Here is a 14,075-nt window from a genome sequence, read left to right on the forward strand (position 1 = left end):
CTCTCCAGACCCTCTAACTTACACTTATCAAAGCAGTTCTCCTGAGCAAGCCCAGTGTTAGATGGGGAGTTAACTGCCCACACTGGGAAGCACTGCAGTTTCAAGCAGAAGTAAAGGCATATGAAGCTAGGACAAGGACAAGAACTAGGACCGATAATTCAATCTACCTCAGAAATCTGTAGTATCTAAGGGTAATATATTTTATTTAGCCTATCACCAATTGGACATGCAAGGTTTTTACAGATGTTTACTAATAATAAATACATCCTTTGCATGGTAGATTGCTGATTATGATTGCAAATTTAGTGTTTGAGTATTGACTAATAAACAGTTATAAAAATAGTGTTTTTTTAATGTTTATTTTTGAGAGACTGTGTGTATGTGTGCGTGCGCGGGGTTGGGGGGAGGGGCAGAGAGAGGGAGAGAGAGAATCCCAAGTAGGCTCAGTGCTGTCAACACAGAGCCCAACACAGGGCTTGATCCTAGAAACCATGAGATCAGGACCTGAGCCAAAATCAAGTCAGATGTTTAACTGACGGAGCCACTCAGGCACCCCTATAAAAATTGTTTTAACTGAATGGTTTTCTGTTTAAACTGTCACACTCAATTCCTTGTATCATTCAAGGTGCCACAAACTCAGCTCTTGGAGCGAATGTGGAAATCATGTCTTTGGGGCCTTGGTTCTATAGACAGTAGCTCTACCGTGGAGCAAAAGTCAGTGTAGCTACACTCAGCTACAGAACTGTGGCCCAAATTCGGGGAGCGTGCTTTCAGCCCTCAGAACTGATGCTGATTTATCCAGTTATGCACAGATCTACTTGGGACCAATTATGAATGGGTTGGGGGTTATTAAACACACAGACCCCACTAATCCTGAAAGTTCTAGCTTTTTCTTGAGGGAGAGTATGCCAATAGGTAGACCAAAGAGCCAGGAGGGCAGTTCAGTTGTGATAGATGGCCTTGGGCACATTAATCTCAGTTTTCTTGTCTACAAAAGGATAGGTGGCATTTGTTGATCTGTGTTAGAATTTTAGTTGCAAATGTTAGAAACCCAATTCAAGATGGCTTGGGCCAAAAGGGATTTATTAGTTTCTGTGTGGGAAAAAAAAAAAAAAAATCTGCAGGAACTCAGGCTTCAAGAATTAGAGCCCAGATTCAATGCCCCAGGATTCTTGGTGCCTCTGTAATTTCTGCTGGCTCTCTGCTCCATTCTTTCTACGGCAGGTAGGCTTTCTCCAAATGGAAAGATGGTTCTCCGTCTTCACATGTCTGTACCCTGACCCCCAAGGCTGGGCCACTTCTCTAAGTGGAGAACTCTAGTGGACCCTGATTAGCACAGCTTGGAGCCAAATAACCAACCTTTGGACCAACTGTTGCATATGTGGGTACCATGATTAGACTGACCCAGGTTATGAGGCCCATCTCTGTAGCCAGGAATTGAGTGTGAGAGTCATAGAAAAGTCATTGAGTGGGGAACAAATATGGGGCGGAGGGGGGTGAAAGGGCACCAATTAGGAAAATTTGCAAGAAAAACAACAGCAAACACAGTCCACTGATGCCTGCTCTTCCTTCGTTCTACCACTACCTTAAATAATGAGTGAAGCAACTCTCAAAAACCCAAGAAGAGTTTACAGAAAATCAAATGGATTATTCACGATCATGAGAAAACTTAAAATGTTTTCTGAATTTGTGGACTTCTATGTTGACATCTTCCTTTATAGCTGCTCTAATTAAGGACAGTGTGATATTGTCAGACCTTGGTTAGTCTAGCCTGGGTAGAAGCAAAGATAAAGAGCTAAGGAAAAAATAAAATAAAATGAAAACTCCAGCATCATGGTAATAAAATTATCTTTAAAATGAATGGGAAACCTAAGGCCCTGATCATTCAAACATTAGATCCCTTGGCACCATTACAAGCCAAAATGTGTTAACTTGACATTTTGATGTAGTTCCAGTTTGAGTAATTCATTTTATTTCCTAAATTCCCAAGGAAGTTTAAGCTAGATCGAGGAGTCTTTCAGCCTTAAACTAAAATGTGTGCTTGCCCTACAGCTCATAGAGTTTGTTATCCTGAGTGCTCCTAGATTTGTCCAACATAACTGGATGCCTTAAAATTGTTTCTATTCCTATAAAACATTGTGGACCAAGAACTTATTTTTTTAAGCATAAACTGAAAGCTATTTGGGATGCATATATATATTTTTTTTTTTTTACATGATAGGAATCTTGAATTCTTTCACATCTTTTTTTCTTAACTTAAAGAATTAGAGTTAAATTTATTTAATACCTTTTCAGTTTATATCTTCACACAGGATTAAATTAGGCACTAAGATATTTACGTCAGTAAACGTATGCATTGATGATTCACACCTTTTTTTTTTTCAAAAATTCTTACTAGTGTCAATAGGTAATCTACATTCCAAAATTAGAATAGTAAGATATTTACAAAGAAAATGTGAACCTATATTTTCTCCGTACCTTGAGGTCTTACTCTTCTATGGCATGGAAACCAAAGAAAACCAAATGGCATGCTCTTTGTCAGAACGACCACAATTTGTTTTAAGTCACTCAGTTGCTTTTTTGAGGCAGAATCTCTTCAAGTTGAGTGTACACAAGAATTACTTGGGTGTACTTTTTAAAATACAGATTTTTGGATTGACCACGAATGTACTGAATCAGAATGCCTAAGGGAAGATAAAAATCTGCATATTTCACAAGTTTCCCAGTGATCTATCACTGACACTGGAAAAATATTTTTCTATGCAGTTTAGTGAGTCATTTGAGTAATTTTATATGAAACCTGTTCAAAAATCGCTATATTAATATAAAACAAATTATATTACACCGTATTTAGACTTCTAGCCTTTTGAGTATTTAAAAATAATACTCTATTATCAGCAGTTCTCAACCTTGGCTGCACATTAGAATCAACTGGGCAAATGGTAAAAATCCCTTGTGCCAAGGCCACACCCCAAGCCAATTAAATCAGAATTCTGGGGTGAGATCCAGGCATCGATGTGTTTTAAAGCTCCCTAAGTTACTCCAATGTACAGCCAAGGTAAGAACCATTGCTCTATGTAGATCCATAGGTATGGAAAAGAGCTTGAGCGATGGATTTTTCTAGTCACAGTTAAATATTTGGAGCAAAGAACTTCAAGAAGTCAAAATCCTAAAACTCACCTATACTCACATTATTCTTGTAAGGATACTTGACTAACTCCAGAGACAAAGAGCCCTCACTCTCATCATCCACAAGCATGCCACACAGTCAACCACTTTTACAGGCGAAGGGAAAGACAGAAACAGATGCGTGGTCTCTCATCCTCATAGGTCAGAATACTTCCTAGGCATTAAAGAGGTTGGGTGAAGTCAAAGGGAAGACATTTGTCTCTGTTCTCTGTTCCATGCTGAAGATGGCCATATCTTTTTTTTTTACTGATAAGATAACCAACCTGGATTTATAATTTACTCACCTAACAGTCTTTACTGAGCACCTACAGACTCCAGACACGATGGTGGGCGCTGGGTATACCAAGACGGAAAGGACCTTTCACTCAAAGTTATAGAATATGAGCTAGAAGAGAGTTATTCATATACACAAACTCTAGGCTAGTCAGGGGACTTCTGTGCATCCACAAGAGGGATGCTTACCAACCAACCCAAAGAACTAGTGAACTCTGTGAAACGCTTATTCCAAGGAGAATTGTGTTTTCATGATGCCTGTAGAGCAGATTATAGAGCTCAAGTTAGAGATCCCCTTCCCATGGGATACCATACAAAAATAGTATCTATGTGGTTAAAAAGTTTTATTGTTGTATATGCCCAGAACTGTTTAATAGTCTAACTCAGGATAAAGATACAAGAAGGCAACACCATAAAAATGTTCAACTCCGGAAGATGAGAATGTAGCACAGATTTAATTGCAATAAGGTGAGGGAAATAGTTTTCAAAACAGCTTTCGGAGGGGGAAGAAAAGTCATTTGTGAAAGCTCAGTACTTAAAATCTACAGATGGCATAGCTAACAAATAAATCAATTAAAGAATGCAGAGTGTGAACAGAAACATAAATGTGAATTAAAACCATACAAACTTGAAGTTATGTATGAAGTAAGTATTTTAACCACTGGCACTAAAATTTTAAATTGAATTCTCTGATGAAACAGGAAACTGGTATAATTGCCTGAGTAAAGGGTGGTTTGAGAATTACAGCTGGTGGGGAAAAAAATAAATGTGTTTCTGTGTCTTGAATAGACAGTAAAACCATGACAGATGAACAGAAAGGGCTTGCCAAGAAACCAACAATAGTCCAGGTGAGAAATAACTAAGACATAAAACAGTCGTAGCAGTAGACTTTGAATTAAGTAGTAGCAAGTTTCTTTCTTATGATGCTCACCTTGGTGGATTCCTAAATGTTTGTTCTTGCCAATCCACACAAGGTGGTAGCAATATGGTCTGGTGACCTGGAACGGTCAGAGAGGGCATTTCCTAGAGCTTCTAGCCTCTTTTCTGAGCACCTAATTTGGTGGGGGGGGGGGGGGGCGGGGAGGGGGGCAGGGCATACCTCTACAGGATTTTTGTAAGGTATTGGGTTATTTACTTGTTTACAACACTCTCTGTAGGCAGGTATTTGTGGGGGACAGGGAGAGAGTGGATAGGGAAGGGTCTTCCTCTCTCAGATGGTAGAGAATAGGATCACCTGGCTCTTCGAGAATTCTCACCCTGTCCCATGACTGAGTCCTGAACTGTGGGTGAAAGTGTGGGGCCTGGAGACAAACAGCCTGTACCTCACCCATGCTGCTTACCAGCTGCTCCATGGGTCTAACTGTTCAACTTGCTTAGGACTTGGCTTTCTCCTCTGAAAAAGGGACAAACAGTATTTTCTCCTGTGGATTTTACTTTTAAACTACTCCAAAAACAGGGAGGTTTAGATTTAAAGGATCTACTTAACATCTACCAATGTCTTACCTAACAAACACCTCAATAACTTATGAAAATATGAAAAGGATGAAATAAGAGGAGGTGTATTACTGTTTAGCCCTATGGCCCCCACACAGAAGAGAAGGGGATCTGTAGATATCAGATATTGCTTTCTCTACCTGGACTTCAGTCCAAAGTAAAGGTTTTGAAATAAATTCATCACTTCTACCCCCTCCACAAGCCATTCTCCCTCTAACTGCCTTCAGCAAAGCAGCACTAAATTTCCTCACATTCACAGTGGGATTTCAAAAACTCAATTAGATGCATCCCCATTGCCATTTTCTTTCAACAAGGCCCTAACTCCTTACCGTACCCCAAGCTTTTCTGATCACATCTGTTTCATTCTTTCACTCTTGTCCTCTTAGTCTCCAATTTCTGGCTCTCTTTTATTCCACATGTTTTCTAAATGCTAACCTCCCTTAGACACACTCGGGTAACTACAATGGTTGCCTTTCAGGATGGTCTACTTGTAGCCTATCCACCTCATCTAATGTTGGCAAATCCAACACCGGCTCATCCTCTTCCACAACCTGGATGCCCTGTGAGCTCTTCCCTTTCTCTGATTAAATCATTAACCATCCTTTGAGATTCATCTGAAACCACACTGCTGCCCCTGACATCATTTCATACTGACTTCCAACATCTCTGAGCTCTGGGGACTCACAGCCCAATCACACCTTGCTTTCTGCTCTTATGTTCCAGTTTCATGTGTGTGCTCTGTCTGCCTGCGTAGATGGAAAGCTCCCTGGGGTTAGGATTAATTCTCCCTCTTTCCCCACCCAGCACAATGCTATGCCCATCACAGATATTCACTTAATAGAGGCTGAGTTTGCTGCTGTCAAAATCCATTGTAGTTCATAAGTTCACACTGCTGAAGAAGTGATTTTTACTTTTTACACTGCCTTAAAGGTTTTTTTTTTTTTTCATTATACTTGATGCAAGATAGAATTCTTTTGAGGTCAAAATATATATTAATGAGTATACATATATATTTCATTGAAAAGTTCAAACTCATTTACTGAGAGACCACTTATGAACAGACAGTATATAAGGCAATAACTTACATACATTAAGATAGTAAATCATTGGGGCACCTGGGTGGCTCAGTATCGGTTTAGTGTCTGATGTCAGCTCAGGTAACGATCTCACAGTTTGTGAGTTCGAGCCCCAGGTCGTGTTCTGTGCTGAGCAGAGCCGGGTGCCTGCTTTGAATTCTGTGTCTCCTTATCTCTTTGCCTCTCCACCACACACCTTCTCTTTCCCTCTCTCAAAAATAAACATTCAAAAATTTTTTTAAAAAGATAGTAAATCATTAAGACAACCATAGGAAATAGATATTATCCTCTTTTACAGATCAGGAAGCTTGATACCTGCTAGAAAAGGGGTGAAGACTGAACACAAAAGGGTATTTTTCCTCAGAGAAGATATAATAGAGAATCAAAGATAATAGGTTTTGTGTGCCAGACCCTGTACTACATGTAATGATTCATTCAACCCAAATAACTTCATGAAATAAGATCAATTATTGCTCTCACTTTACAGGCCAGGAGACAGGAGCCCAGACAGGTTGAATAACTTGCCCTGAGCCACTCAGCTAGAAGGTAGTAGAACTGGGCTCAAATCTCAGTCAGTCTGGCTCCAGCATCCTCACTGTTAGCCAGTGTATGGACCATCTAGAGGAGGCAAAAACATGGCTATAACTCAGACAGCTGTGCCACATTAAGACCTCAGTGTCCCTGCAAGATTTAGACTGTTCAGAACTTGAACTCCTCTTTCCCTGAGAAAAAGAAATTAAATGTGATAATATTTGTACACCTCTGACTTAGGCTTGGTTCATACAAGTACTTGGTAAATAAGTACTCCACCACCATGTTCCCATCCGGTACGCTGGGATGACCCGTGCCACTTAAGGACTAAGGTTCCCTAGAACATAAAAACGGCATCTCGCTTGCCTTCTCAGGGTTTCTCCTCACAGAGGGATTTAAAACCCTTTTCTTATTCTCTCCTCCTGCAGTGTCTTAAAGGCCTCTTTGAACAGGTAGGCCATGGAAAGGAAAAAGAACACTATACCTGAAAAAAGAGAGCTCACATCATCTTCCCTTATCTTTTCTGCCTCCAGATTTCCTTTGTACTTTCTTTCATCTATTTTCCTTGTCTCTGGTTACATACTTGCTCGGAAGCCACCAGGCAAACTCAAGGCATTTCACCATAAGGGGATCCAAATGCATCTAGCAAATCAAAGCAATACTTGGGCTAAGCAGAGCACTTCACTATGTGAGGCCTGTTCGGTAAAAATCCAGCAAGCCCTGGGTTCCCAGAATGCTCAGCAGATCTGAGACACTCTCACAAGCCAGGTTTGGTTACAGAACACAAAAGGTGACTGAGAAGGGGTTCTATCCCTGGTAGGGGGTAGACTGCCTTCTTCAGCCAAGGCCGTGCTTTCTGTGGGAAACTGCTCAAACAGCAGCTCATAGGAGGAGATGGAGAGCCGACCAGCAAGCCACACTCTTTCAAGTGAATGGACCATTGTGAACATCAGCAGGAAGGGGATAGTTCCTGGCATGAGAACAGTTCCTGGCGCATAATAGGCACTCAAGAATATTTACTGAATGAACGAGAACTCTTAAGGAGATTATAAAGAATTCATGAAAACAGTATATAACAGGTGCAGATTTCTGTGCCTTGTGGTTATCAACTTGCCTTTACAGGCACTACTAGGAGGTAGCCTTCATGAAAACCCTCAATTTACAAATCACAAAGTGGAGGTGAAAGAACTTGACCTGGGGACACGGAACTAGTAATTGACAGAAGATTCACATTCAGGTCATCATAGTGTAAGATGAATGCTTTTAAGAACCATGCTTTGGGGCCACTCTTGAAGGAGCTGTTTTGCTTGAGTAGGTATGTCCTAGAATGTTCTGGAAAGTGAGTATTGAGTCTCTGCCTCCAGGAGTTGACACCACTTGTGAAAGCTACCTTTTGGGCAATATTTGGGTTCCGAATTTAGGGAGATGTGACAATCATATGACTTCTATCTACATAGCAAATGTGGGTATGTGTAATGGGGCTCCCTTGCCCAACTCAGCACTAACCTATGCCAGACCAGCTGCCACAGTCACTTTTACCAAAGAGATGGGTCTCTGCATCTTGGAGTATAGTGTACTGCAAAAAAAAAAAAAAAAAGAAAGAAAGAAAAAAAGAAAAATTCCCAGTGAGGACAGGTCATTTTTTTTTACACTTTCTTGAGAAGGAAGACACGGGAGGACTTTACTCAGACACATTAGGAGCAAAACCTTGGCTGCTTTCTGCCCCTGTGGAATTGGAAGAGACCAATGCTTTCTGAATTCTACTTGAAGACAGAGAGGAGGCTACAAGAGCTATTGTTGTCCTGACAATGGAAGATGATTTTCACAGACAAGTTCATCACTTTCTAAGAAGCAGAAAAATAAAGCCAATTTCAGCAACCACCCAAGAGTCTGAGAGTGGCCACTTCTGAAGGGACAAAGAGAGGGGAAACAAAGGAGAGGCAGCTTCCCCAGCAAGTGCATTTCCCCCATCTGGGAGGAAAATGGGTTTCACAATATTTTCATATTAGATCAGTGAGCATCCTGTGCAAGGTTCTGGTAAAGCCTGTGGCCTGCGGAAGCTTATAAAATCTTGGAAAATGTTACCAGGAAAATCTGATAGGATGAGGCTTAAACGAGCCTGGATAGATGTAGAGGGAGCTCTTAATGCAGGGCTATTGAAAGTAAACAGACTGTTTCCTGAGCCTTTAAACTCTGCGGTGAGAAACCTCCTTCCCCAAAGAGGAAAATAGTCTGCTCCCTAACAAAGCGTTGAAAAACATGTCAGCAGAAAAAAATATATATAAATGTAGTTTATTTATAAAAATGAATAAATGCATATTTATACATATATTGATAAATCAAGTAGTAACATAAAGCAATACAAAGCAAAAATTCATTGTACTGTTCATTCTATACATTAGGAGCCTCATCAAATAGCTGTGGCAATATTCATATTTGGTCAAAAGCTGTGCTTCATGCTCCCAATTTTTCTTCACATTTAACTAAAATGTACTGAGTACCTACTCGGAGGCAGTATTATGTCAGGTGACCTATGCAGATCCAATTATAAAATTATCCCCAACTCTCCTAGGTGGTGCCAGCCTCACTTTTCAGACAAGAGTTTAGATTTAGAGAGATTGTAGAACTTGTGTGTCACTCAGGATGCTTTGAAGCACAAGTAACAGAAGACCAAACAAACACTTAAAAAAAACACTTCTAGTTATCACCCAGAACAAGAAGTCCAGAAGTCTAGGCCCCATGGTTGGGTCACAAGCTTAATGATGGTATCACGGACTCCGGCTCTAACAAATAATCCAATTAAAAGTGGGCAGAGGACCTGAACAGACATTTCTCCAAAGAAGACATGCAGATGGCCAAAAGACACATGAAAAGATGTTCAACATCACTCATCAAGGAAATACAAATCAAAACCACAAGGAGATATCAACTCACACCTGTCAGAATGGCTAAAATTAACAATACAGGAAACAACAGATGTTGCTGAGGATGTGGAGAAAAAGGAACCCTCACACACTGTTGGTGGAAATGCAAACTGGAGCATCCACTGTGGAAAACAGTACAGAGGTTCCTCAAAAAATTAAAAATAGAATTGCCATTTGATCCAGTAATTGCACGGAGTACTTACCCTAAGAATATGAAAATACTAATTTGAAGAGATATATGCACCTCTCTGCTTATACCAGGATTATTTACAATACCTAAGTTATGGAAGCAGCCCAAGTGTCCACTGTTAGATGAACGGATAAAGAAGATGTGGTGCACATATACACAATGGAATATTATTTAGCTATAAAAAAATGAAATCTTGCTATTTTATTTTTTTTTTATTTTTTTAACGTTTATTTATTATTGAGAGACAGAGCATGAGCATGGGAGGGGCAGACACAGAATCCGAAGCAGGCTCCAGGCTCTGAGCTGCCAGCACAGAGCCCAGCACGGGGCTGGAACCCACAAACCAGAAGATCATGACCTGAGCTGAAGTTGGACGCTTAACCGACTGAGCCATCCAGGCGCCACATAAATCTTGCTATTTTCAACAACATGGATGGATCTAGAGAATATAATGTCAAGTGAAAGAAGTCAGAATAAGATAAATACTACATGATTTCACTCATATGTGGAATTTAAGAAACAAAACAAGTGAACAAAGGGGAAAAGAAAGAGACAAACCAAGAAAGTGACTCTTAACTACAGAGAACAAAGGGGTGAGGTGGGTGGGGGGCTGGGTGAACTAGGTGAAGGAGATTAGGAGTACATTTATCATGATGAGCACTAAGTAATGTATAGAATTTTGGATCACTATATTGTACACCTGAAACTAATATAACACCTGCACGTTAACTGGAATTAAAATAAAATGAGATAAAAAGGATCCTTGCTCTATCCATCTTTTCACACCTCCATCCCTGTTGTGTTGTCTTCTAGTCTTCAAGCTTCCTGTCTCATGATTGCATGGTGTCTGTTGTAGTTCCAGGCTTTGCTTGTTTACACTGCCAACACCACACAGAGAGGGGGATGCGACATGTCTTGCTGTGACACCTCTTTCATCAGGAAAGAGAATTTTACTCAGACCCTCTAACACATTTCTCTTGAACTCTCGTTTGGCAGAACAGGTCACATGCCGCCTGTAGCCATAAGGGATGCCCAACAAGGGGATATATGGTATTTTAGCCACTGTCACTGGAGGCTGGCTTTGCCAGGAAGGAGAAGGTGTTGGCCAAGTTGTTCTCCAACAGCGTCTGGTACACTTAAAAAGATCAGAGGTGGACAGAGCTGGCTCTCATGTCAAAACACAAGTACCTCTTACCCCACAGCATGTTGAAGGGGTGGGAAGCCATCCCTCAGTACTTGCAGTCTACAACCTCAATACCACTGCTGTGTTCAAGCATCAGTGAAAGGCTGCCAGGAACACTGTTGGCACCCATAGAATGGAGATTCTTTCTTTAAAACCTAGGAAATGTCACTCCCTTTCCTGAGGGGCTCTTGAGTTTGAGGTCTCTAGGAAGCCAAGCAGCCTTCCCCATAGGCCACTCAAGGTCATCTACGCCTTGCCTACGTAGAGCCCACACTCCTGGGTCTGAGGAGTAGGGATCTGAGAAGGGCCCCTCAGCCTTGGCTTGCCTCAGACTTCTCATTGGGTCAAGGCACTTGCCAGGCTTTTAAATGTCCCTCAGTTCTTTGCCCATGGCAATGAAAAAAGCTTATCCAACTCCATTCTGCTGTTGAGTTTGTTGCTTTCTCCCTGAGTGCTCCAGGTGTGTTCTCATACCACATCACATACACATTTCTTGCACATCATTCGTGGATTCTATCAGTTGCATATTGAAAATTCATGTAATAACTAGAAAATAGTATTGCAATTTTTTGCAGCACATTGACTGGTATGAACATATAAGTATAAAAATAATGTGGATTTAACATTTTTATTTTATTTTCACTTGCACAGTTATCAGACCCCAAAAAACAAACATCTTGTGTAGACTTTTGTGTATATAAACACGTGTGCACACACAAACACACACATACAACTTACCTGGGTACTCCAAGATGAAATAAAGAAAAAAGAAAGGGTATAACCCTTATTGTTAAAAATTTTAAGGTAAGAAGAAGTGAAAGGTCAAACATACACAAAAAAAGGAGAAACAAACTTGGGTTTAAATTCTGTCTCTACCATTTATTCATACCTTGGCACCAGCCATGTTATATCATCTCACTACGCCTCAATTTCTCACCTGAGAATGGGGATTATAATACCGACTCTGCCTGAATGGTAAAGGATTTGGAGAAAAAGCAGATAAAACATCTAGCACAATGATTAACACCCATAAACAATAAAAAACACTCTACTGTCCAGACAATGGGAGGAAATATTTATTATTTCAGTAACAGGCTAGTTTTCTTGGCCCCAAGAGTCAGTCCTAACCCTTCAAAGATGTTTGAGGAACCCTAAAGTGGTAGATCTAAAAGACGGAACCCCCACTTTCACTGGACGTCTCAGGTCCTCTGAAGTCCCTTATGGTCTTTATGGGCAATCAAGGTATCATGTCTGTAATCATCTCTAGTAAAGCAGATTTCAGAGTTAGCTTTTGTTAATGATCCCCATTTTCAGATACCTTCCAAGGCAGGGAATTTCCCTTTGATTCTGGTCTCGAGGTAAGAGAAATCTTCCTTCCTATTCTAATTATTCCATTCCAGAAGAAGAACATTATGGAACTGGTTGGCCAAATACCAGGACAAGTTTTCTAGTATTTGGAGCTCTCAGTCTGGTACTAGTGTGGCTTTCAACCTCTTGGAATAGTTAAATTTGAGGCTTTGATTGGTATTTGAGGGAAGGGGGCAAAGTCAGTGAATTTGTTTGGACTCTAGGCTGAGGTTCTCAAAGTGTGGTCCTTGGTCCAGCATCAGCAGCCTCACCTAGGAGCTTGTGAGAAACAAAGACTCTGACCACAGCCCAGCCTACTGAACTGGAATCTGCATTCTAACAAGACCCACAGGTGATTCATATGGACATTCTGAGAAGCCCAGCCCAGGTCTATAAACTGCAAACTATGTTGGTATTTGGTTTAAATTTCTACTTGAAAAAAAAAAAGAGTATTATTCTTTTATGTAGCAATGCCATTGTTCCCCGTGCTTAAATTTCCCTCTGGGACCACTTCATTAGGGGCTGTCTGTGGTGAGCTAGAGCCAGCTGGCACAGGCTAGTGACAGCCTATTCTTCATGTCGTTTCCATCTTCCTATTCAGTGAGGATACACTGATAGCATGAAATTGGCCATGAAGGGAGGGTGTGCCCCATAGAACCAGGAAAACACTACAAACGGGAGCACTGTCCTCTAGAGAAGTGGGTTATGGCACACCATACACCTAGTCTAAGGCGGGAGTGCTCTCTCATTGGCATAACAGCATCATGCAACTATCCCAATCCTACTGGCACTTCCAAAACATTCTAATTATTTTTGCAGCAGGTCAAGTGCATTTCTGTTTATGCTGTCCTCCATAGAAATGGAGAACAATTGGTTACCACCTAACATGATCTCATTCATAGGCTATAATAGCTCTACAACTTTAATATGCATAAAACTGATCTGGGGTATCTGTTGAAAGTACTATTTTCATGGCCTCACTCCCTGGATTTTTATGTAATAGATTTGGAATCATACTTGGGATTCTGCATTTTAAACATGCACTGCAAGTCATTTTAATGCAGGTGGTCTTTAGACAATACCTTGAAAATCACACCATTCTGGGGCACATCCCTGGGGAAGCAACTTACTACCTTCACCTGGGGATTCTGAGCAATCCCACCTCCTGCCACCGCTCACCACCCCCCCCAATGCCCTGTGTCTCCCTAGAGAAATAAAACTCTATTAATCAAACACCTCAAATCTGAACTCAGTTGTACATCACCAAGTTGCAAAGCTTATAGTTGCCACCTGTTCAGACAGTAATGCATGGTTAAGCAGGGTGTTTTCTGAACCCTTGAGTTTGCCAACAGAAAATCAAGACCCTGTTAGAAAGCGGCATGTTGACAGCCTTCCAAGGAGATCAACTCCAGCTGAAATCAGCAATGTATTCTCAGAGCCTTTGGTTCAGGTCTCCCAAGCACATCATTATTATTCTAATGGATTTGGGAAATTACATGTTCTCTAATAATAACCCATGAAAGGAACACACAAATAGAAATACAGAGAGGAGAAGGGACTTGCCACGGACCCTTTTAAGGAGTTGGTGACTGAGTAAGCTCAGCTGTTATTAGCTGATAGAATTAGATTTAGTCTATCGGGCCTCAATGAATAAAAATCATGGAGTTTTCCATTAAAATGTAGATTCTGGGCTTCTAAGAAAGTCAGAAGGTCTGACAACATGAGGCCCATGTTTCCGTGTGCCAAGGGTCCAGGCTGAGGAACGGGAGCTGACTTGGAAAGAGGCATGAATTCTCAGGTTTGCATGGCTCCCATCCCTCCCACCTTTCTTGTTTCCCTAACCGGCCTTGTCCCTACCAGTATCTGAC

This window comes from Lynx rufus, unplaced genomic scaffold (genome assembly GCF_022079265.1).
Source record: "Lynx rufus isolate CCGP_SWC_20201006 ecotype Redwood Valley unplaced genomic scaffold, mLynRuf1.p SCAF_12, whole genome shotgun sequence".
Classification (NCBI taxonomy): Eukaryota; Metazoa; Chordata; class Mammalia; order Carnivora; family Felidae; genus Lynx; species Lynx rufus.